This window comes from Capsicum annuum, unplaced genomic scaffold (genome assembly GCF_002878395.1).
Source record: "Capsicum annuum cultivar UCD-10X-F1 unplaced genomic scaffold, UCD10Xv1.1 ctg4557, whole genome shotgun sequence".
Lineage (NCBI taxonomy): Eukaryota > Viridiplantae > Streptophyta > Magnoliopsida > Solanales > Solanaceae > Capsicum > Capsicum annuum.
The window spans coordinates 69,623-97,354 of record NW_025853076.1 but is presented as its reverse complement, the minus strand read 5'-3'; the positions used below and the strand labels follow the sequence as shown (position 1 = coordinate 97,354).

The 27,732-nt window shown below is 36.1% G+C and overlaps 1 pseudogene; it reads right to left on the bottom strand.

Annotated features, from left to right (window-relative positions):
* Positions 1-25,152, bottom strand: LOC107854646 (annotated as a pseudogene).
* Between the last annotated feature and the right edge of the window lie 2,580 nt (positions 25,153-27,732).

Here is a 27,732-nt window from a genome sequence, read left to right as displayed (position 1 = left end):
CTACTTCATCTTCGTCTTCCAATCCTCCTGTTGAACAATCTTCATTGCCTTGTGATTCTTCTCCTTCAATGGAAAACACTAATCCTTCTCATTCAAATGTGAGTACGAATCCTTCTCTTCCTACACCAAACAACATTCCTTTTTCTTCACGGGAAAACACTCATCCCATGGTCACTCATTATAAGAATAATATTTATAAACCTAAATCTGTTCATCATGTGACAAAACATCCTTTACCGAAAGTACTGGAACCAACAACAGTTGCACAAGCTCTGGCCCATCCTGAGTGGCGCTCTGCAATGTCTGATGAATTCAATGCATTAGTTAAAAATGGTACTTGGATTCTTGTCCCTCCTGATTCTCAAGAGAATTTAGTCAGTTGTAAGTGGATTTATTGGGTCAAAAAAAATGTAGACGGTTCAATTCAAAAATACAAGTTTGACATATTGCTTGGATCCTTATCTTTTGTAACTACTTTTATTTTGTATCCATAAAACAACTGTTGTAACATGTTAAAACTCATTTTCTAAGAGATGCCGCCAGCTTTTTTCTACTCACCTGCTGATGAGAAGAATATCTGAAGTCGTCCACATTCAGTGGCCGTAAGTCTGCACTGCTGCTTAGTGCTGGAGGTGGTCTACCATCAGCACTAGCTGCAGCCTGTTCCTATAATCAAATGTAAGCGTTAGATGCCTGTTTTAGCAAGTATTCTGAAGAGGCACGTGCACACAAACATATATATACACACAAGGGCCTCCTAAATTGCCTTGTACGTCATTCTTGCAAGTATAGCTCAAAATTAGATAAACAGAATAGCCAAGTTAATCAACACAAAATCTATATTGCCTCTTCCTTCTATTGTAACACCCCGCATTTTCGAGCTAGAAATCAAACCGTCGTTCCTACGTGTGTAAGCTCAAATTCCATGGTTTATGTTTAAATTCATGTTTCATGATCTTTCGCCTAGTATATGAAGTGATTATGAGGTGAAAAATGCTCATAGAAATGGCTTAGAGCAAAGTTGAACTAAGAATCATTCATTCATTCAAAGTTTGATATTCGATTCTACAAAAGTCTATTTTGAACATGTATAACATTCGATACACATAGAATTTGTAAGCTCAAGATCCACCAAATTGTAGATAATTGAATTAGCTTTCCAACTATACCAATTTCGCCAAAATCCGATAACCAAGGGAAAAGTTATGAAATTTTTTGTCGGACTTATCCACCAAGGGAAGGCAGTAAGCCGACGCGATGCGTCGGCCAGCGCATTACGGAATCGTTTCACTCGTTAAATTAGTTTCTAATGGGTCTAGGGGCATTTTGGTCACTTCCCCTCACCCAAAATCCGTCCATAACAGAAGTATGCACCCCAAAAACCATAATACACTCTATAATTCAATTTTCCTCTCAAATCAAAACCCTAACTCCTTCCCCCAAAGATCAAGAACTCAACCCTAAGATCAAGAATTTCAAAAAAAGAATCAAACTCTAGGTTCTATCTTTCAAACCTTGTAATCTAACGTACGTGGGATTGTCCTAATCTCATGGGCATGATTTTGATACGAATTTAAACAAGATTTTAATAATTACTTAAGTAAATATGCAATTATAAGTGGGGTTTTATTTTTAACACAAAAAGTATGCATTGTGATATGATTTTGAGAAGAATATTGAAAGATCATAGGGTTGTTTGCTTATATATCTAAATTGTTGAAATGGTGGACATGTGATTTGCATTTTGAAAGGTGTTATGAACATGAGTTGTAAATCTTTTAATCCCCATGATGATGTTTTATGTACTCCACATGATACTATTGTTAAACTACTGAGAGCATGAGTTTTAAATCCTCTATTGTACTACTTTATAAATGATGATGTTTCTTAACTATTACGTGTTGGGAATCATTATGCATGTGTTGGTGTATGGGAGTCTTATTGGTGCTCATACTATGATTTGCATAAGAAGTTTTGAGAATTGATGTGGTACTGATGACTTGCAATTCAGGGTATGACGATACCCCGCGGAGGAATTGCCTCGAATGAAAAGAGGAAAAGAATGTTGTGAGCATGATGCATGTTATCCTTATATCAAACTTAAAGATTGATTGATGTGAGTTAGATGGTTACCCGAAGAAAGCACGAGTCAGATGACTCTATGCTGGAAACCGTGATTTGCCGACACGGGAACTTAGAACCCTGCTATGTGATCTTGCATACCTAGTACTATGTCATTCCAACTCGGGACCTATGGTTAGGAGCCTTGCTTTGTGATCTTGAGCACAAATTTGACTTGATTGGTGTTGTGGCGCCCTACTGTGTGATCTTGTATGCCCTTTCCTCACTAGTACTCCAACCTTGGCGGCAACCGAGATTTGGCAGTCAGTGAAAATGTAAAATTGTAGGGTGTACCATCTAGGTCCATAGTGCTACATTATTGTTGAAAATCATTATACTATGCCCATGTGTTTTCAAATGACTTTGCGTTAACGTGTTTTATAATAGCTCTCACCTATGTTGTATAAGTTGTATTTTGTTTTTGGATTACTCTGCGTACCAGTACATCTATATTGACTCCTTGTATTCCAGGATCCGAGGTACAGTTCCGCGGTCCTAAGCAGTAGATCCGTGTTTGTCAGAAGTTGCAGTTGGTGAGCCTTCTCTCTTTCGGAAGGCCAAATTTTCAGATATCATTGTTTCTTTTTCCTTTTTTTTTTGGTCTATTGGGGGCCTTGTCCCAAATTTTTCTCAGATGTATGATGGCTAATGTAATGTTAGAGATTTCGCAGACGGTTGTCACATGTTTAGATTATTCAGAATTTTCCTTTTAAAATTGTTCAAGTTTATGAGATTGACCATGGTTCCGTCATGTATTGTTTCCCGCAAATTTTCTTAGAGTATATGAATATTGTGCATGATTACCAAATTTAGAAGAGCGCCCGGGCCTTCGTGGTTTGGGATGCTCATTACGGCTAGGGCCCAGGCTCGGGTCATGACATCTATATTGTTTGATATGTTTTACACATTTTTAGTTTATATTAAGTGAGCTGGCCCTCAAACTTATGTTTCTCCCGAGTTGTGAAATCTCACTAATGCTTGCGCCGATATAGGCTTCCTACATCACGCCCCATTGGAGTGCGACCTTCTCCGGACCTTGTGAGAATGTGGATGCTTCATGCACCAGACTGCCTTTTCTTTTCACACACCCAAGTTGTCAAAGTTTAACTCCACGATTTTTTAGAAGAAAGTTCCTCTCCACGAAATCCAGTACCAAAAACAACATACATTTGCATTAAGATACTTCAAAAGGATCCTCTAAAGCCCATGAAAAGTTATCTAAAGAAAGTGAAATAGGCATCCATAACAGTCAATGAACTACCAAGAAAATCAATTGGAACAGCCAACAAGTTATTTTCTACCTCAGTTAAGCAGTCAAGGAACACACATCAACAAAAGAAATGTAGTACCTTTTTTTCCTTTTCTAGGATATCTCTAATGGGTCGATATGCAGCGCTTGCACAGAGATTCTACATGATAAAGGAGTCAAATTAGAAAAACACAGCAAATTCAAACATCAAAAAGATGAAACAAGGACTAGTCATTTATCCAAGCAAACAAGAATAGCAGACACCTTAAGGTCACTTCCGGAATATCTGTCAGTCACACTTGCAACTGATTCCAGATCAACATCCTGAACCAAGTCTTCTTTTTCGAGTATCACTTTTAGAATTTTTGCTCTGTGTGGAGCATCTGGTTAATTGACCATCAACCTGTACAGAAAAGACATGAAAAGGGCATTAAGCAAGTATTAAAAGAATTTCTTCAATAATATCTGCAAATTAGTCATTCCTCTTTTACCTGCGTGGTAGTCGCCTTATAACAGCTTCATCAAGGTCAAATGGCCTGTTTGTTGCTGCAAGTACCAGAACTCGTTCAGTATCCTTTGTGCGTAACCCATCCCAATTCATCATGAATTCATTTTTCAATCTACACATTGCCTGATGTTCTTCTGGATTTTCCCTTCTTCCCAGCATACTATCAACCTTGAGAACGCCGCATAAACAAACAGGAGACTAAAGCGATCAGAAAAAGGATCGAATTTTAAAGCATGAAAGATCAAAGAAACATGCTAAAGTCTAAGGAAGCATACTTCATCTACATAAATAATGCTTGGAGCAATTTTACTAGCCAGAGAGAAGACAGCTTTTATGCATTTCTCACCCTCGCCAGACCACTGCGGCATTGGAAAAGAAAAAGATTAAGGTTATTCTAATGCTAAGAAACTACTATGAACAACATCACCTATACTCAATAGACCACAAATAAGCTCCAAGAAAACGAACCTTTGAACTGATACTTGACAATGAAATATTAATAAAATTTGCTCCCGCTTCAGTGGCAACGGCTTTTGCCAGCATTGTTTTCCCAGTTCCAGGAGGACCAAACAAAAGTATTCCTTTGCAGGGCTGCGAATGAAATTGAAGAGCAATATTTTCTTAAATAATCACAAATCTCTAGATAATGCTTGCAAATTCAAGTCCCAAAAGGAGAAACAACAGTTGCAGTAACATTTTTCATCAAGCACAAATTTCCTGTCAAACCGCTCAGATGAAACAAACCAAAGAGTAAGAAATATAAGTAACTTATCTTTATCTTCAAGTTTAATTGTGGAAGTAATATGGTCAAACTTAAACCAACATTATTAGGTAATACTAATACTCTTATTTTAGTGGGAAAAAACAAATGGATAAAAACAAAGCTAGAGTAATTGATCCTTGAACAAAAAGGTCAAATATTTCCAAACTTTTATACAAATTGCAGATGTACACCTTGGTTAGTTGACTCTTGGAGAACAGTTCTGGTCTTTGTAATGGAAGCATGATCAGCTCTTTTAATGTATCCTTGACACTTTCAAGTGCACCGATATCATCAAATGTCACCCCAATATCCCTGGTGGGAATGACATCGGCCAGAAGTGCCTTCTCAAACTCATTTGCTGTCTCAACATCCTGCGTTGGACAAAAACTAGTTCATCAGTTCCTAAGTCAGTATCTGCCATATCAAATCAAGGAACTTTTTATACAAATTTCGCAAAGCATCTGTTGAGAGTAAGCAACAAGCAAGGATAGTTTAGTAATTGTCTCAATTATACAGTCACTGTATTAGCAGTTAGTTAAGGGGTTGATCAAGATTAGTTAAGGCAGTTAGAAGTAGTTACTCATTGAACTAGTGTATAAATACCTGCCAAGTGTACTGTTCAGTCAAGATAATCAATACATTTTACAGGCTTTCTCTTAATTCTCTTCTTCTTCACTATTTCCTACTATACTTTCTTCATCAGTTATCCCTATAGGGAGTACATAATCTACAGATTACACAGATTACAACATGGTATCAGAGCCTACTAGGCGAAGCTAGTCGATTCTGCTCAACTAATTTCTGTGACGCTGCTACTGATTCTTTCTATCTCTTCTCTTCGCTGAAGCTTTCTTGAAAATTCTAGCTGCTAACAATGGCACCTCTTGGAGTCACAAATGCCTCATGTTCCAGTAGTGATCAAGCCTCTACCATGGATTACAATCACCCCCTTCAACTCTCAGATGTAAGTGGCTCTCAGATAATTTCATTTCAATTAACTGGGGTTGAGGATTATGCAATATGGTATAGATCTACGAGAATTGCATTGTTGGATAGAAACAACCTATGGTTGGTGGATGGTTCATGCCTAAAAGAAAGATTTCTAGAATTGGGAAATCATTGGGAAAGGGTAAATGTCGTAGTTCTATCTTGGCTTATGAATTTTGTGTCAAAGGGTCTGTTAGGAGGTATAGTGTATGCTTCAAATGCTCAATCCGTATGGGAAGAATTGAATGAAAGGTTTCACAAGGTTGATGGGGTAAGAACTTTTAACATTCATAAAGAAATAGCTACCTTGAGTCAAGGAACTACTTCGGTGACTGTGTATTATTCAAGGCTAAAGGATCTTTGAGAAGAATTTGAGTCTCTAGTTCCTGCTCCTGCCTGTAATTGTGGAAAGTCAAAAGAATATGTGCAACACATGCAGAAGTTTAAATTGTTCAAGTTTTTGATGGGGCTAAACGATTCCTATATTCAGGCTAGAAGCCAAATCTTGTTAGTGAACCCTATGCCATTAGTTCACCAGGCTAATCTTGTTAGTGAACCCTATGCCATTAGTTCACCAGGCTTACTCTATGATCATCAATGATGAGAGTAAAATAACCATAAGGGCTAGTTCTGGTTCTAATCCTGCTATAATTCAAGGGTCTTATGATGCTGTCATGTACTCAAGAACAGGAACTAGTGTTAATACCACACCAAGAGAAATTATAATCTTATGTGTGATTTCTTTAAAATGAAAGGGCATACCATGGATGTTTGCTACAAACTGGTTAGGTATCTTCAAGATTCAAGAAATAAAAGGAAAAAGTCATCTAATACAGCCCATAGTGTGCAAAATGAGGAGCTTGAACTTGAATTCTGAAGAGACAAAATTGGTCTAGTGTTAGTCAGGCTACAGAACAAGATGGTACACTCACGCAAGGCTCTCAACTGAGTCAGAATCAGAAACACCAACTGGACAACTGCACTATTTCTAAAGATCAGTATCAGCAATTCCTCCAGTTCCTGAATCACATAAACAAATCAAAAGACATCTCATGTTCATCTAATACTGTAGGTATTTGCACTGCATAAACGGCATGTAACACCACCAAGAAGTGGATAGTGGACACGGGAGCCACTAACCATATGGTGTTTGAGTTGAGCATGCTTGACGCTCAGTCAATCTTAAAATATAATCATCCAAGAAAGGTGTTTCTTCCAAATGGAGATATATCCTTAGTAACACATACAGGAGCAAGCACTTTAACCAAAGGACACACCATCACTAATGTTTTGCATTTACCTCAGTTTAACTATAACTTAAGATCTGTTATAAAATTAACCAATGAACTCCAATGCTCTGCTTCCTTTTTCCCTAACTTCTTTGTATTTCAGGAGCTCTACAGTAGGAAGGTGAAGATGATTGGTAGACAAGAAGATGACCTTTACATCCTAATAAACAACTCTCTATAGATGACAAAGACTTACATACTGCATCTAATGATTTAGCTGCTAAGTTTTCTGGTTATGTTACTACTGATTTAGATATAGATACTTGGCATAAAAGGCTTGGCCATGTCTCATCTACTCTTTTGAAGAAAATTCTAGTTGTAAAGACTAATGATGTTGCCAACATACTGAATAAATGCAAAATTTGTCCCTGTGCTAAACAAATTAGAATCCCATTTCCTGCAAGTAGTATTAAAAGCATGTCTGTATTTGATCTCAACCATATGGATTTGTGGAGACCTTACAAAGAACCTAAATTTGATGGAAATATATTTTTCTTAACCATTGTTGATGATTTTTCAAGAATGACATGGACTTTTCTGCTTAAAGTCAAATCTAATGTATGTGACGTCCTCAAAAAATTTCTTGTGTATGTTCACACTCAGTTTAACAAAACGGTGAAAGCAATCAGGACTAATAATGGGACTGTAAATTCTGTTTGCACAAACTTATTCTCTTCTTTGGGAATCATACACCAGAGAATATGTGTTTACACCCCTCAACAAAATGGTGTTGCTGAGAGGAAACACAGACACAATTTTGAACTAACTAGAGCTATAAGGTTTCAAGCATATATTCCTATACAGTTTTGGGGCTATTGTGTACAAGCTGCAACCTATATTATAAACAGATTACCTAGTTTTGTTATCAACAATAAAACTCCTTTTGAAAGATTATATGATAGAAAACCTTCTATAAGTCATCTCAGGGTTATAGGAAGTCTTTGCTATGCTAAAATAGTTCAAGAACTAGATAAGCTTAAGTCTAGAGCAAGGCCAGTTGTACTTATGAGATACTCAGAAGTACAAAAGGGCTACATTCTTTATGATACTAAAACTAACTCTTTCCTTATCAACAAAGATGTTATTTTCAAGGAAGATGTGTTTCCATTCACACTAGTGAAACAAGATGTTGATCCAAGCATATTTCAATAAGTTAAATTGAGCTATGAGGAATTGGAATCCAGTGAAGGATTAAATCCACCTCTATCATCTACAATTCCTCCACCACATCCCCCATAAGTTGATCACCAAAGAAATGGTCATTCAATACCTCACACTGACCATATGGATAATATTCAGAAGCACAAAAGATTAGAAAGGGAAAGGAGGCCACCCCTATGGATGAAAGATTTTGTGTCACTAAGTGTTCAAGATGGGCCCTATGTTGTGGCCAACTACATAGCATATGATCAGTTATCTTCTTCCTATCAGACATATTTAGCTAATATGTCCAATATGACTGAACCAAAAACCTTCAGTGAGGCTGCTGCTAATCCAAGATAGATAGAAGCCATGCAATCAGAAATTTCTGCACTTGAAGGTAATCAGACCTGGGAAATTGTTAAAATACCTGAAGGGAAAAATCCTATAGGATGTAAGTGGATTTATAAGATTAAATACAAGTCAACGGGTGAAATTGAAAGACTAAAGGGTAGACTTGTAGCTAAGGGGTATAGTCAAAAGGAAGGGATTGACTATCAAGAGACTTTTTCCCCCGTAGTTAAGATGAAAACTGTCAGGAAAATCTTACCCATTGTTGCTCAAAATTAGAGGCATATACATCAGCTGGATGTATTTAATGCCTTCCGTCAGGGTGATTTGTTTGATGAGATTTATATGGAAATGCCTCAGGGATTTCAAAGTCAAGGGGAGAAGACAGTGTGCAAACTTATAAAATCCCTCTATGGTTTCAAACAAGCTCCAAGACAATGGAATGCTAAGCTGTTGGAAGCTTTGATCAATCTTCAGTTCAAACAAAGTGAGTTGGATCACACTTTATTCATTAAGAAATCAAAAGTTGGGGTTGTGATATTTCTCATATATGTTGATGATATTCTCATAACGAGAGACAGTATCAATGTCATAGAAGAAACTAAAGCAGATTTAAAGAAGGTGTTCAAGATAAAGGATTTAAGAGAGTTAAAATACTTTCTAGGAATTAAATTAGCTAGATCTAAGCATGGAATCTTAATGCACCAAAGGAAATATTTCTTGGAACTCATTGCAAAAATGGGACTAAGTGGTGCAAAACCTACAGCAACACCTGTAGATACAAACACAAAGCTGACAACCAAAGAGTTTCATGACTATATCAAAAGCACTGAATCTTCTGTAGTAAATGATTCTTTAGCTGACCAAGGAAAGTATCAAAGGTTAATAGGTAAACTTCAATATCTTACCACGACAAGACCTGATAAATCTTTTGCAGTACAAACTCTAAGTCAATACTTACAATAGCCAAAACAGTCTCACATGGAAACTTCTATGAGAGTTGTGAGGTACATCAAGAATCATCCAGGTCAAGGTATACTTTTATCTAGTAAGAGCAACACTGATATCACAGCATACTGTGATGCTGACTGGGCAGCATGTCCTCACACTAGAAAGTCAGTTTCAGCTACTTTGTGAAACTAGGTGACTCACTGGTGTAATGGAAATCAAAGAAACAAAACAACGTATCTAGAAGCTCTGCAGAATTTGAATATAGGAGCATGGCTACAACATTAACTGAATTAGTTTGGATCTTGGGATTAAAGAAAGAGCTTGGCATTGAGGTAAAGCAACCTGTTCAAATATTCGCAGACAGTAAAGCAGCAATGCAAATAGCAGCCAATCCAATTTACCATGAAAGAACCAAACACATTGAAATAGATTGCCATTACGTTCAGGAGAAGATCAATCAAGGAATGGTGACAACCAGATATTTTTCAATAAGGGATCAACCAGCTGACTTACTAACCAAAGGACTTACAAAAGTTCAACACCACTATCTCAGCTCTAAGCTTGGACTGCAGGACATCTTCACTACTCTTAGCTTGAGGGGGATTGTTGAGAGTAAGCAACAAGCAAGGGTAGTTTAGTAATTGTCTCAATTATACAGTCACTGTATTAGCAGATAGTTAAGGGGTTGATCAAGATTAGTTAAGGCATTTAGAAGTAGTTACTCATTGAACTAGTGTATAAATACCTGCCAAGTGTACAGTTCAATAAAGATAATCAATACATTCTACATGCTTTCTCTTAATTCTCTTCTTCTTCACTATTTCCTACTATACTTTCTTCATCAGTTATCCCTATAGGGAGTACATAATCTGCAGATTACACAGATTACAACAACATCAGATAAGGAATATTATAATCACCTTGAGTGACTTCTTCAAGCTCTTGGTATCATTTTGCTTTGCTTGTAAGAGTTCCAACCCATACTGAATGATGTTAAATCGCAAAAGATTCCCGCAATTGTTCAATTCAACAATCATTACAGTCAAAGAAAATCATGGATTGGAGAATATCAAATGCTGCTAGTTCTATTACCTAACGTGAGATAAGGCAAGCCTCATGTCAACATCTGCTTGAGTGTTCCACATCAAATGATGGCTCAACGCCCATCTAACAGCCTTCTCTGCACCTTCAAGCACCCAATAATTCAGCTCTTTTTGCAAAAAAAAAAAAAAAAGCCACCTGGTTGACATCATTGTCTTTTCTTCCTTGTTTTTTGGTAATGAAGGATGTTATGATTCGGATAGAATAAGCAAGCTACAAGTAAAATAAAGACAAGAACAACAACTTATGATAACCAGGGGCAGACCTAGGTGGTTCACCGGGGGTTGAACCCCCTTGGTAAAAAATTACGTTGTATATAGAAAGTAGAAAATCTATATTTATGTACATATATTAATGTTGAACCACATGAAACAAGACACTTAGATAGCTCAGTGGTGTTATTTTCACTGCCATCTCCTATTATAAAAATTAAATGTACTGTACAACTCTTATTATAAAAAAAAATAAAAAATGCTAGGTGCTACTGCTATATGAATAAATAAATAAAATATTTTACATCCCTTGAAATTGTAAATTTTATTGGCTTTTTCACACATTTATATTTTTATTTTTCGAATCTCCTGAAGAAAATTTCCTGGATCTACCAATGATGATAACACATAATATCCAATCAACCTATGATCTTAGCCTATAGTATAGTCAAACCACATAAGTTAGCTTGATCAAATACTGTATAGATCCTACACCCACACCCAAATCGTGTCGGATTGACATGGATGTGATAGAGATTTTGAATGATCTAAAAGACATAGTGATGTATATAATAGTGAGAATCTAAAGTATCCCACACATACCTCAACCCCCTTCCCACAACTATGTGAAGAGAAAGCAAGAACAGTGAAAGCAGCAGCTTACTTTTAATAGAAAAATTATGGTCTTTGATGCACAATGTCTCGAGTCCGTTGCATTCTAACCCAATCCGGCTCAGAACCTATATAAGAACGACAATCATATAGAAATAAGTAGTTAAAGACAGAATTCATGTCATTAATCTATTGAATTCATAAATCAATCATTCAACTTGTTCACACAATTTTTTTTTAAAAAAGAATATCAGAGAGCAGTAACCTAGTCTTAGAATGCTGGAAATACATGGACAGAATTCTTGGGGAAATCAGAAATATATTGAGTCAACGAGGGTGGAATTTCAGTTTCAGAGGGATACTAAGCAGCTAAGAAATTGACGGAGTTACTCAACTTCTGCAGTAGCTGGAGGTGTTCCAGAGGGACAACAGACAGTGAAGATTACTTAACATGGAAAGGCTACAGTAAGATGATCTTTACAGCAAGGTCAACTTATTATTTTTACACAGGGGTCCAAATGGCCTTGGTAACATATTTGGGAAGTCAAGTCTCCATTTTAAGTTGGAAACATATCGTACTTTCTGAGGGGATTTACAAATGTGAGGTGAAAAATTGGTCATTCATAACTTTAAAGGTTAGAAAGCCTTACTGTTTTCAAGCTATTAAAATTTTCTTTCACTGTTAGGGTTTCAGCATCTTGATCCAGTTGTTTTTTCCAACTAGACAGAAGTGCTTCATCCTGCAATACTCAGTGATTTACTAAAGAATTTAAAATTCTATAGAAATTTACTCAGTGGATAACTGCTTTATTTGGGAAAAGTTTCGTCAGAAATTTATTTGTGCTTGCAACCTGTTTCCCCTTGCCTTGCATCTTCCCAAAACTATACTGAACACGTCAAAATTCAGTACTATTTTAAAAAGACAATTAAGTTGTCATATGGCTGTGTTTATTCAACGGTAATACAACACAAGGGCAAATTCATATCTAGGTTTTTCGAATGTAAATGACACTTTTTTGGAAAAGATAAATTTCTTTTAAACAATGTAAACAACACTAAAGTTGGTGAAGCGGAAAAAGCACCTAAAATGAAGAGGAAAGGAACCGAAAGACAACGAAGAATTAGAAAAATTATTTTAAAAAAAAATGAGGACAATAAAGGCCTAATTCACGGCCATAAGCGAGAGGAACCTAGTTAGAATTAGAATATTTTTGTGGTTTGGTTTTATAAAATATTGGTTGAGACATTTATCAAAGAAGTAGCTGCTTTTAGAAAATAAGATCGCTTTGATGGTTTAATTTCTGAAAATCCTTTTAGATTATTTTACAAAATAAGCCTAGTTTCCAAACAAACAAGTAGTAATTTGTATCCAAATGCCTTAGTTTAATATCAAAGACATATCGTTCTTCCAAAATTAATCCCCCCAAAATTCTCAACAGAACCCGAAAAAAAAAAGATGAAAAAGAACACAGGCAGCCTACATGTAAAGCTGGGTTCTTTTCCCGTTATTTATAATTCGACATTCTCATTTACAAGATATTTACAGCACTAACTGAAAGTTCTTTAAAAAAACTGAAGAGCTTATACCGGGAAGGCGAGCTCATATAAAATGCTGCCCAATTTGGTGAAGAGAGATCCTTTAGGCTGTGACTGCAAAGAGTAGAATAGAAAAAGCATGTTTAGGCCTTATTTTGTCAAGCAATTGAAAGGATATATGTGTAAAAATATGGCATTGGGCATAACTTGACCCCAAGGGCTAGCTACCTCATTAGGGGAGTATTTACCCAAGTCCATATAAACAAACCACCACTCCAATACCCAACTAATGTGGGATTGTATCACCCCCTACGTACCTTAGAGCTTTTTTGTGCTTCTCGCTTTTAAGAACGTTGGTCATTCTTTCAAATTGTTTTGCTTTGTAATGCTTTTACTTGCGCCGAGGATCTATCAGAACCAGTCTCTCTACCTTGTAGGGGTAAGGTCTGCGCACATACTACCCTCCCATACTCTACTTGTGGGATTACATTGGGTATGTCATTGTTGTTGTTTTCATTGAGAGTGTGGGTGTATGCCACACTATGTAGTGTTCATATGTGTGTGTGTGAAAATGATCTGTGTGTTTGTCTGTGTCTGTGCATGCTGCATGTGCATGCATGCATTGATATATATAGCTAAACTAATGTCTCTTTTGTGATGCGAAGTTGATATTTTGAACTTTTTGCTATAATAAGAGTCTCCTCTCATCCTCTCGATCAAGCATTGGTCTCACAAAGTTTTGGCACCGATAACTACTAAAGCCAAGAAATTTAATCCATAAGAAATTTCCATTACAGGCCACTTAATACACTGTATACACATTATAACAGGAAAAGATATAATCACAGGCATCTATTCTTGGGCATTATGATCTGAAAATAGTACCTCCTCCTTATGATCATCGGAATGAATGTGAGACCCAATGATCACAATATTATCTGGAATCTTCTCAAGCCAACTTTTGTACATTGAATATGACACTGAATTTCCTGCTGTAATCTTCTCAGCATCTTTCATGAACAATATGACTGGGGAATTTCTGCTTTCTCTGATTACAACCTGAAAAAGTAGAATGAAAGGTAAAGACTAAAGTTTACAACAAATTACAAAAAGAAAGGAACAGAAATCCCACATATTAGTTTTCAAACGAACTTATTCTTGTTTGTTGAAAGAAATCACACCTCAAACAATGTGTTAACGATTAAATTTTCAAGATCATCTTGTCCAGTGCCTTCTAAGCGCAGTTCATCGACTGAGAGGAAGTGATGGTAAAATGCATTGGAAGTAAAACTATGACTGCGTACTTAAGAATGATGTTAACTTAATATATAAACTAAATGAAAATAGTTAACTGGCATTCCAAAAGTACCTTTGCAAAAGAATCCGTGAGCATCTTCGCAAAGACCACCTAAGTTAATGCCACGTGGGATGGGTTTATCAAATTGGACGCCAACCTTTGCCGATGGACTATCTTTGAAAGACAATACAATCTTCCCTCTAGTTCCAAATGCTGGGCCCCTGGAACAATGGAACAAGATAGAGAAGGTTAAAAATAACAGACTCGGATTGTACTAAAACATATGAATGGGCGGTTGCAGAACAAGATGTGGTACAGGAGATAAAGTACAATTCACTGCCTACAAATGCAGAAAAATAAAGATTATGTCTTAACTTTATAAACTAAACAAACAAAATAGGAAGTAACAAATACTCCTGTCCCAATTTATGTGAAGGTGTTTGTCTGGCCCAGTAATACATAAATATGACCCTAAACTTGATACCAAATTTTAACTTTGATCTTAAACTTTGATAGATAGTGCACAAATAAGACCTTTAACTATTAAAAAACCTGAACAAATATGACCTCCGATTTTTCAACCCCCATGCGTGTGTTTCACTCGCGCCTACGTGGAAAGCTCATCCAATCACACGGTGCCACATCGTTAAAAGGGCTGACTTGGAGGAAGTTCATATTTGTGCAGTTTTGAATAGTTAAAGATCATATTTGTGCACAGTCAAAGTTTTGCTTTTTATGTTAAAACGACGTCGTTTTTATTATTATTATTATTATTATTATTATTATTATTATTATTACTAAAAATTACACAAATACACAACTTATGTTTTCAATATTACAAAAAATCTCAACTCCCTAAACATATTACAAAAATCCCAACATAAACACAGAATGTTATGTATATGTGGGCTATGTTATGTATATTAATAGGGAGAGAGAGTAAAGTAATTAAAAAAATGGGAGAGAGTGTAATTACTTACAAAAGGGTGGGTATTTATTATTATTATTATTATTATTATTATTATTATTATTATTATTATTATTATTATTATTATTATTATTACTTATTTATTTATTTCTATAGCAGCACCTAGCTTTTTTTTTAATTAAAAAAAAACCACTAGCGGGGATCGAATCTGCGCACTAAGCTTAAGGAAGCGCCCAAGAAGAGGAAATAACACCACTGGGCTATCTAAGTGTCTTGTTTCATGTGGTTCAACATTAATGTACATACATAAATATAGATTTTCTATCTTACATATACAATGTAATTTTTTTACCGAGAGGGTTCGGGTGAACCCCATGACAACCACGTAGGTCCGCCCCTGCGTTAATTTAATAATATTTTGATAACGTTAATTTAATACTAATATTTTAATAATGTTAATTTAATATACTTGTCACGACCCGAACCGGGGCCCTGGCCGTGACTAGTATTCCGAACCATAAAGGCCCAAAACACCCCTATTTGTTTGGTAATCATGCACATAATTCATATGATAAAAGAAATGCGGAATATACACAATATAATGGAAACATGGTCAATAATCATATGTAAACAATAATGAGGAGTAATGTCCCACAATCTCAATCAACATCTCGAAAACCGTCCGCGAAATCTCTACTACATGACTGAAACAAGTAACTATCTTAAAACTAGGACAAGGCCCCCAGTAGACCCAAAACTAACAAATGATCAATGAAACTGCCAGATATTAGGCCTTCCGGAATATAAAAGGCTCATCAAGGGACTCTGCAAATCTGTGTAAGGAATCTACTGATTTTTTGGACCCCTAGACTGTGCCTCCGAACCTAGGAGCGAAGGGGGTCAATACAAAAGTACTGGTACTCAGAGAAATCAAAACAAAAACATAATATTTTTACAAAATATAGGTGAGAGCCATTATAAAGAAGTTTCATATCAAATCACTTGAAAAAACTTGGGCAAAATGTAATGGTTTTCAACGACAATGTAATGCAGCTGCGCTAGGTGGAATACCCAACATATGACATTTACACCAACTTTCAAACCTTGGTTGCCACTGAGACTAGAGTATAAGTGAGGAGAAGATACACTAGATCACACAACAGGGTGTCCAGACCCAATAAAGTATAGTAGTCCCCAAGATCACTTAGCCTGGGCTCCTAACCATAGTCCCAATTTGGGAATGACATAAAGTCAAGTACACAAAATCACTTAGCCTGGTACCAAATTTCCATGTCGGCAAAAATGGTTTCCAGCGATGAGTCCTTACACTCAAATGCCTTCTTCAGGCATCCACCTATCTCATGAAAAATCAATGCATTCAACTTCATTTAATTCCATCATATATCATATTCTGTAGGGTATCGTCATACCCGACTTGCAAGCCATCAATATCACATCATTCTTTCACGCAACCATTATATTCATCATATTTCAACATAACAACCCTCTCATTGCAAGTCAAAACCATGACCATTTTCAAAATATTTCATGTCACGCTTGTCAAGATGATTTAAGACATTCCACATCATATGAGAATTTAAAACGAGATCATATAAAGAGAGAGATTTCATATAATTCATGCTCTCAAGTTAACATCTTTTCGGAATACATGCATATACCTATATCTTATATCAAATCACTTCAGGAATAGGCCTAAAAACCAAATTAATATCATAAAACATTTAAAACAGGATTATATTCATAATTTCAAAACCCCTAATTTTAAAACATGAATTTTTAAGCCCATGAGATTTTTGAGATAACCGCACGTACATCTATATGCGAAGATGATAGGTTCTTCTTGAAGCATACGTTCTGGGGATTCCAAATTGCAATTCGTTTAAAAAATCCACGGTTGAATCTTGAGTTGATTGGATTTTTATTTTGAAACCCTAAGGAGAGTTCTTGAGCAATTTTGATGAATGAAGGTGTATTTTGGTGTATTTGGGAAATGAAATTTGTGTTTCTGGCTAAATAAGGGTGGGAAAAGCACAATTTTGCCCTAAAAACGGAGTGTTTAAGTCACTTGAGTAATAATATATGCGGCGCACACCTTATCGCATAATATAGGTTGTGCGGCGCACTCTTTATCACACACATTAGGTTTTGAATCGCACACCTTATGGCATAAGTTAGGGTGTCCGTCGTACACCTTATGCTGCACGACACACTCCTCTTTACAAATCCATAACTTCTTCCTCGGGTGTCGGATTTTTCAAAAATTAGTATCGTTGGAAAGATAATTTGAATACCTTTCATTTGATATACAGTAGGCACTCTAATTAAATATATACAAAGAGTAATGATAGATTGAAGTTGACCTAAGTTTCAATGCTCACTAAAATTCGAACGATAGGAAAACTTTCAACTTGTCCTTGAGCTTGGGGACCTCTATGATCTCAATTCATGCTCAAATAGGTTTCCACACTATATAATTTATTAACATGCTAAAATTGCCTTGGATTTATGGCTTTTGGAACCTTTACGTGAAGGAAATGATGATTTTCGTTCTCGTCCGAAATGCGGTGTGTTACATTATCTCCCCCTTGGGATCATTCATCCCCGAATGATGGGTAGGAACTTGTTGAAGCTTAAAGGTATGGAATAACGCGTACATGATGTTCCTTCTAAGAAAGGACATAGCTGATCTGAAATATTTAAACTTCTATGATGAAATTAAATTCTGAGCTGACTTGACTTTTCTTGCTTCAAGAAGCTGGTTCGTGCTGAAAATTTAGGATTCCCTTGAAATATTCATGATCCAATCATACAAATCGATATTAGGAAGTGATAACTTATGCAAGTACGAATCATAAGACATCAAGACTTAGATCGTACAAGGGTATTACACTATCTGAACTGAAATACTTGAAAAATTTTGAGATTATACATTGAACTCTCATGCATCGAGTCATGAATAGATAGCTGAATCTGAAACATGATGCTTGGAATAAACTAAACTTACAATTATATGGATGGAATGGATTATCTCTTGGGAATGGCCATACGCATGAGACTTCGGATAGTAGGACCGGGTGAAAAGGTGGAAAAATCATAGTAACTTGTCTGCCCAACTATTAAACTGAATTATAGACTGAATTATACCAAACACGTATACTCAACTGGAGTATCTCTTCAACACTCTCTCTAAAGAAGTTCTAGCAGTAATAGGAAGCCACGAATCTTAGGTATGGATTACATAAGACATCCAACTGAGGGAAATCACAAAATTTACACTACTCTACAGTCTAGAATATAGACATATAACTCATAAATTGGGATAGAATTACCAGACCTTTGGCAATACAACTTCTTACTTTCAAGCTTAGCACACTTCTCGAATATCCCTTAACTATACTATTCCCTATAAATATCATATTCATTCAATTCGGCTTAAAATTCTCATATGCGCATTGACAAATTTTTCTACTAATGTCTAAAATAGCTTAATCCTTACACCGCGATCAAGCCTAACTCTAAGTCACAAAAATACAACATGCTACACCACGCTATTATTCTAAACCATATGATGCCACCTTCTATACCTCTTTTAAAGATCACATCCTAAGCATAACATGCCTTACCACTTCAATGACTACTCTGAACTCTTAATATGAAGTCGATAATGCATATTGCGATCTTCCACTGCAATCCCAAAACGTTATTCAAGCGTATTTTATAATCGCATGTTAACTTCAAGGCAACCACCCATAAGTACATACTTCACATAGTTTCTAAACTATTGTCAATATAACTCCCACGCGCTACCCTAAAAACATACACACACAAACTTTTCCACTAACCATCACTTGTATCAAAGACTTACCCCCAACCTTACTTCACACTTAAGGCCTTATCTAAAAACAAACATACTAGGATCTTCCTTCAGCAAGAAAGACTTACTCATCACCACTATTATCACATAAAGAGGAGTCACTAAAGATTAGAACATAAGATCTTGAAGCATGGAAGGATATTATATGAAACTTGACACATAACTGAGGCCTGAGGAATGGCAATACAATATCCGGGATTTATCAAAGAAAGATCTGAATTGGGACATATATGGCTATGAACTATATTTTGCCCATCATACAAAATATAGCTTGGATTTATGGGAAATGAGCACACTATAAAGCGTGAATACATGAGTCATGAGCTGCATGACCTCAATTTAGAGTTCATAAAATATAGAATGTGATCCCGACTGCTGAATGAACAGAAGTTCCTCATTTAGGAATCTGGAGGAGCACGTGATTCTCTATCATATACTTGAACATGAACTATGATTATCGAACTAACATGTAAGGCATGAGCATGTATTGGGATCACTGAAAAATACAGAGATAGGAATGGGTTGAGCCTCACTCTTCCCTTCTGATGTTCTATGTCATACTGACATCACTACTAGAATCTGAAAACCTGACTTGGTTATTCGCTCTATCATCTCCCCCTTAGCTTCAAGCCATCATATTAAGTTAGGGAGATCCCTTACTAGACTCTAAACTGAAGTACACTCACTGCACTCTGGGTCTGGAAAACTATTATACACGCATATCATGGCACTTAACTCGAAAAACTACACCTGAAAGTGGAAAACCCACTGTTAATACTACCTTCTGAGATACACTTTATCATTCTATGGACCCTGTAGTCATCATATAATACTTGCACACTTACTAACTTCGGGTCTTCATGGGTATCCCCATAGTCGGAGTACACACCCTCTAGTGCTTTAACTCTTATTTCTATTAGTTCAAAGTTCAAAAACTCAAACTTAGAATCTAGCACTCAACATGGATATCACCAAGCCTTCAATGAATCATACTACTTTCGACATAGCCTACCAATATCGCGACACCAAACTTCCATCTCTCTACTATGAGAATCAAGATCATATAAAAAGGCTCAACACTATCAATCAAAACTCCTTAACTTTGATATTTAGAAGACCATATACCATCTAACCAATCTTTCTCCACATAGCAACTCAACGGTACCACTCGTCACACAAAATGTGTAATAGTCTTAGAAAATACCACAACCTCAGTTCACCTTGGCCATACTTTTACAATATATATGCATCATACTTCACTACGAAACAAATAAACTTAAGCTCTTGCATATACCGTTCAATCCTATTAGATTACTTCCATAAAACTAGTATCATTAACAAAGAAATCATCACATCCACCTTCACGGACATCAATTGTTCAAAACTTAATGTCTAGTGCTAAACATGATTTTACAACCCAACCTTACGCATGATTCTCACTTGGATACCATGAAATAGACATCAAGAAACACTTGTACACTAGAACTTCCAAACAACAAATAATTGATCTTGACCTTACGGTTTTCCTTATCATAACTCATTAGCACGGACTATTTTAACACATCAAGCCATCTAATTTTTTTTTCCACAAAACATACATCATTAATCTCATGCCACTATTTTTACCACCACATTCTACATTAAATTCAAGCATATAGTCCTATACCAATCATTTATCACTACTGAAAAATGCAACATAATATGCTAGTCTATAAAATTTGGGACATACTACACAAACGCCTCAAAAATCACTACATACCTTCTCACAAGTAGTACTAGTTTACAATTACCAATGAAAAGAAGGTCAATGGGTAAAGTTACATAATAGACATGATCTACCTTAATCTTATATTATAACCCCATACAATCTTTTCTACTTATACGAATTTCTCACCTCATACTTACTTACCCAAACATACATTTAGACTACCTTCAAATTGCACAAACAACCATGAGTCCATACTTACAACTTACTGGCTAATATAACCATTTTCACACTTCAAGCAACCGACAAATCATCCTAACTAACAACTCCTTCTCTACCTTCTACTAAACTAACACACAAGGACAAATCACCTCTTTACCAACTCAATCTCATGCAGACAGATTCAGCTATATATATATTAAACTAACACAAGAACAACAAGTTGGACAACAAGTTGCTAGTGAATCAAAATAGGCCTCACACGGCTTCACTAGACTTTGATTTTGTATTTTGAACAAGAAAATGAGATGAATGACAAGTTAACTATGTTAGTGAATCGAAAAAGCCCCACACGGCTTCACTAGACTTTGATTTTATTTTTCTAAAACACCATGATAACAAGATTACATATTATAAGAGATAGAAAGTTGATACACAATATTCAATGATCTAAGGATACACATCTTACTCTGTATAAATAAAAATTTGAGTCAAACACTTCCTCCACGGGCTACCATACAATCCGCAATTAGTAATACCACATTAGCCTACCACAAAAAAATGGTAAATCATTCTCAATCAATGGTTATTCGGCTATAAATATTTATTTACACAAAGGTCATCCTCACTCTGACCCCTAACCTTGTGACTTAATATCACCAACTTCTTGGTCTAATTTTACTACCAATAGGTCATGGCAACAACACTTTAACTTATGCTACTATTCGGGTGGAAATATTGTTCCATCATTCTGCTATACATTGTCCACATCTGTAAAAAGATTTTGAGAGGGACTAGATGCACTTAATACCTTAAGCTGGAAAGCATGATTCCATCAAGATCAATGTTTACATCAGAATCAACACATATTGAAGCACTAAAAGACTCCCCTCGAGTCCTTGCAAAATTTTTAAAATCTCATATGACTCAATCGGAAAGGACTATATCATGTAGATTCTAAACTTTTTGCACTTGAATCACCCCAATAATGGGACATGTACGAGAACATCAGAGTAAGGAAAGAATTTTGGGATGACTTTACTTTTATATGGACGACACCATAGTACGAATGAGAGTATGAAAGAGGAACACTTTAACTCTATTGCACGAACTAGACATGAAGAAAGAGAGACATTCCTAAACGCCTAGTAGCCTCCTACTTATAAGTGTGGCACGCTACACACCCATAAACAAGACTCTACCCGATGCGATTTCGTAGACACCCTAGGATCATGAACCGTGCTTTGATACCAAGTTTGTTAGGACCTGAACCGGGGCCCTAGTCGTGACTAGTATTCCGAACAATAAAGGCCGAAACACCCCTATCTGACTGGTAATCATGCACATAATTCATATGATAAAAGAAATGTGGAAGATACACAATATAACGGAAACATGGTCAAGAATCATGTGAAAACAATAATGGGGAATAATGTCCCACAATCTCAATCAACATCTCGAAAACCGTCTACAAAATCTCTACTACATGACTGAAAAAGTAACTATCGAAAAACTAGAACAAGGCCCCCAGTAGACCCAAAACTAATAAATGATCAATGAAACTGCTAGATATTAGGCCTTCCGAAATATAGAAGGGTCACCAAGGGACTCTGCAAATCTGTGTGAGGAATCTACTGATTTTTTGGACCCTTAGACTGTGCCTCCGAACCTAGGAGCGAAGGGGGTCAATACAAAAGTACTGGTACTCAGAGAAATCAAAACAAAAACATAATATTTTTACAAAATATAGGTGAGAGCCATTATAAAGAAGTTTCATATCAAATCACTTGAAAAAACTTGGGCAAAATGTAATGGTTTTCAACAAAAATGTAATGCAACTGAGCTAGGTGGCATACCCTACATATGACATTTACACCAACTATTAAACCTTGGTTGCCACCGAGACTAGAGTATAAGTGAGGGGAAGATACACTAGATCACACAACAGGGTGTCCAGACCCAATAAAGTATAGTAGTGCCCAAGATCACTTAGCCTGGGCTCTTAACCATAGTCCCAATTTGGGAATGACATAAAGTCAAGTACACAAAATCACTTAGCCTGGTACCAAATTTCCATGTCGGCAAAAATGGTTTCCAGCGATGAGTCCTTACACTCAAATGCCTTCTTCAGGCATCCACCTATCTCATGAAAAATCAATGCATTCAACTTCATTTAATTCCATCACATATCATATTCTGTAGGGTATTGTCATACCCGACTTGCAAGCCATCAATATCACATCATTCTTTCACGTAACCATTATATTCATCATATTTCAACATAACAACCCTCTCATTGCAAGTCAAAACCATGACCATTTTCAAAATATTTCATGTCACGCTTGTCAAGATGATTTAAGACATTCCACATCATATGATAATTTAAAACGAGATCATATAAAGAGAGAGATTTCATATAGTTCATGCTCTCAAGTTAACATCTTTTCGGAATACATGCATATACCTATATCTTATATCAAATCACTTCGGGAATAGGCCTAAAGACCAATTAAATATCATAAAATATCTAAAACGGGATTATATTCATAATTTCAAAACCCCTAATTTTAAAACATGAATTTTTAAGCCCATGAGATTTTTGAGATAACCGCACGTACCTCTATATGTGAAGATGATAGGTGCTTCTTGAAGCCTATGTTCTAGGGATTCCAACTATGCAATTAGTTTCAAAAATCCACGGTTGAATCTTGAGTTTCTTGGGCTTTTATTTTGAAACCCTAAGGAGAGTTTGGGCAATTTTGATGAATGAAGGTGTATTTTGGGGTATTTGGGAAATGAATTTCATGTTTATGGCTAAATAAGGGTGGGAAAAGGACCATTTTGCCCCAAAAATGGAGTGTTTAAGTCACTTGAGTAATAATATATGCGGCGCACACCTTATCGCATAATATAGTTTGTACGGCGCACTCTTTATCACACACATTAGGTTGTGCGTCGCACACCTTATGTCATAAGTTATGGTGTGCGTCGTACACCTTATGCTGCACGACACACTCCGCTTTACAAATCCATAACTTCCTCCTCGGGTGTCGGATTTTTGTGAAATTAGTATCGTTAGAAAGATAATTTGAATACCTTTCATTTGATATATAGTAGTCATTTTAATTCAATATATAAAAAGAGTAATGGTCGATTGAAGTTGACCTAAGTTTCAACGCTCACTAAAATTCGAACGATAGGAAAACTTTCAACTTGTCCTTGAGCTTGGGGACCTCTATGATCTCAATTCACTTAGCCTGGGCTCCTAACCATAGTTAGTTGACACCACATTGTTAAGCTATCTTCTACTCTTGTTAGATTCGGACAGACTAAAGCAAACGACAAGTAAAAGAAAAACAAGAACCACACAACATATTTATGTGGAAACCCTTGCGGGAGAAACCACGGGCAGAGGCAGAGAAATTTTACTATAAAAGGAGAGGAGTACAATGTGGATAATGTGAGTTTTCTTAATACTCAAAATAACCCACTAAATGCATTTATATAATACGTACATACAAATAAGTCCTAGGCCCAAAAAGATAAAGGTGCATATTGGCTCTGGGATCAGGCCTATCCTATGCTACCACCACAGACCCCATTAAAAATCACAAACATGAGTCACACCGCGAAACTTTCAGGGCCGAATCAATAAAATTTTTGTCACAGCTCTAATAATATCCACCTTGACATGAATTCTAATTCACAACTCAAATCCATTTCAAGACAAACTCTCTACCTCATCCACAAAAGCCCCTAAGGTAACATCTTAATAGCTAACCCCAACCAAGTCCAAGCAATGCTCAAACTTGGCACTTGGTAGTATCTTGGTCATCATATCAGTAGGTTTATCATGGGTACTAATATTGCTCACCACAATAACACCATTACCAATAATTTCACGTTCTCATGAAACATCTGATCTTTTGTAAGGAAGATAGCACTTTGACTGTCACAAAAGACCGTAGTAATCTGTAAGTCTTTTCTAAGTTCACCAAATAGACCCTTCAACCAAATAGCTTCCGTGAAAGCCTCTGTAATAGCTATGTAATCTGCCTCAATAGTTGACAAAGCAGGATCTCCTTTTATCATGGTCTCCTAAAAAATTAGTATCAACATACTCGATTACTCCATCTCTACTTTGCCCAAACTGCAAACAAATATCAGCAGATCCATGCAAGTATCTAAAAATCCACTGAATTGCTTTCCAATGTTCTTTGCCAAGATTTGCCATGAATCTGCTAGATGCACTAACGACATAAGATAAATCTGGTCGAAAATACACCATCGTATACATAAGAGACCCGATAGCACTAGAGTTTGGAACTCGAGACATATAGTCTCATCATCCGTCTTTCGAGATAACGTGGCCGAGAGTTTGAAGTCATGAGCTTCTAATGGAGTACTTACAGGCTTGGTATTTTGAAAATCACAAACATGAGTCGCACCGCGAAACTTTCAAGGTCAGATCAAAAAAATTCTAGTCACAACTCTAACATCTCTATATATAGTCGACTATGTACTACTAACAATAACAATATTCTAAATACATCAATACAACACAATAATTTACTCTTCTTTCTTTTCTTTTCTTATCTGATTCTAAGATGGTTGATCTTCTCCAATATCTTCCTCTATTTCTCTGGTACAGTAATTTACTCTTAGTGTGAGTTACTGCATTATTCTTCATGGTATTAGAGCTTACTAAATTGAATTAGTGCTCTTGTCGATCCAACAATTTTTGTTTTGAATTTTTTGTGTTAATCTACACATTCAAGAATTTCTGAATTTTGGTAATTTCTTTGTTACTCTGAAAGTAACTGCTTGACTAAGTGAGTTGCTCTAAAAGGAACTCTACTCTATTGAAGATGACTTTTGATGTACAAAGAATTGGATCAGTTTCCAACAATAGTGGATCAATCCCACGGCCACTGGAGTCTCCATTAGATTATAATCATCCTCGGTTCTTATCTACGGCAGATGTATCAGCTACTTCTCTTGTGTCTTTCCAATTAAAGGGGAGTGAAAACTATGTTGTATGGAGTAAGGCTGTTTGAATTGCACTTCTAGGGCGTAACAAATTTGCTATAGTTGATGGCTCTTGTAAGAGAAAATTTCTCTACTGACCTGGGAAACCAATGTGAAAGAGTCAATGCTATAGTACTTTCTTGGCTTATGAAAGTAGTTTCTACTGAACTACTTGGAGGGGTATTGGTCCATCCCTCGACTGCATATTTTGTATGGTTAGATCTTAAGGAAAGATTTGATAAAATAGATGGTTCAAGAACTTAGAATTTGCACCAAGAAATTCCAACCATGACTCAGGGAGTTTAATTTGTGCTTGTATATTTAACTAAGCTGAAAGATTTATGGGATGAGTTTGAATCTTTAGAGCCTTTGAAAAATCAAGAGTGTTCTTGGCTTATCTTCAATGACAAAAGTTATATCAGTTTCTAATGGGCTTAAATGACACATACTCCCAAGTAAGAAGCCAAATTTTGTTGATGACACTACTACCAACTGTCAACATAGCCTACTCTATGATCATAAGTGATGAGAATCAAAAAATTGTGGCTCAGTTTATGCATGCGATGAGTCTTCTTGGTACTGCTCCTAATGCATCTAATGAAGTTTCCATGTACTCTAAGACTAGCTATCAAGGTGGTAGTTATCAAGGTAACTATCAAAAGGGGAACAGAAACTATGTGTCAACATATAATCCTAGTGTTGTGTGTGATCACTGTAAAATAAAAAGTCATTACAAGATAGATTGCTAAAAACTTGTTGGTTACCCTCCTAGAAATGCTAAACATGGAGAGCACCAGATTCAAAATGAAGCTAGAACTGGCTATGATCACAGTACAAGCAGAGGAAAGTTTCTTCTAGTGCTCACAATTTGTGGCTGAGGATTGGGTCAGCATCATCAAAACCAAAGTCCTGTACTGCTATCTTTGTCCCCAAGGTTCACACCTGAGCAATATACTTAGATTTCTAAGATGCTGGAACAATACAATCAAGTAACATCTTCCATGCCATCTGCTAGTGCAGCAAATATGTCAGGTATTGGCAGTGACTTGATGGTTTGCAGTAATCCACTTGAGTGGGTTATTGACACAGGTGCTACAAACCATATAACTGCAGATATTGATCTTCTAAAAAAAGATTCAATATCTCAATCCAAAAAGAGTAATACTACCCAATGGTGATGTGTCACTAGTGACACACATGGGATGTAGTGATATATCTGAAAATAGTACTATCCAGAATGTTTTTCATCTACCTCAGTTTAAATACAATCTATTATCAGTCTCAAAGGTTACTAAGCAACTTAACTATTCAGCTACATTCTTCCCTAACTTTTGTGTGTTTTAGGATCTTTAATTTGGAGTGGGAAGGTGAAGGAATTGGCAGAGAGAAAAATGGACTATACTTCTTATTGAGACAAAGCTTTCGGGACATGGCAAAGTAGCAGGCTGTGTGTTCAATACTCAGAATACAAATAAATCTAATATAAGGCTATGGCATAATAGGATTGGACATGTTCCTTTTAGGATACTATCTCACATGTTTTCTGTTTCAAAAACTCATGTAAATAACAATATAAATAAGTGTGAAGTCTGTCCATTCGATAAACAAACTAGGCTAGCCTTTCCTTCTAACAGTACATCTAGTGTTAAAGCTTTTGACTTATTACATATGAATCTCTTGGGTCCTTATAAGGTTCCTACTTGTGATGGACACAAGTACTTCTTAATTGTTGTGGATGATTTTACTAGAATGATATGGGTGTTTTTACTTAAGTTGATGTCATTATTGTTCTTAAGTATTTTCTGTCTTACATTCAAACCCAGTTTAATACTCTGTAAAA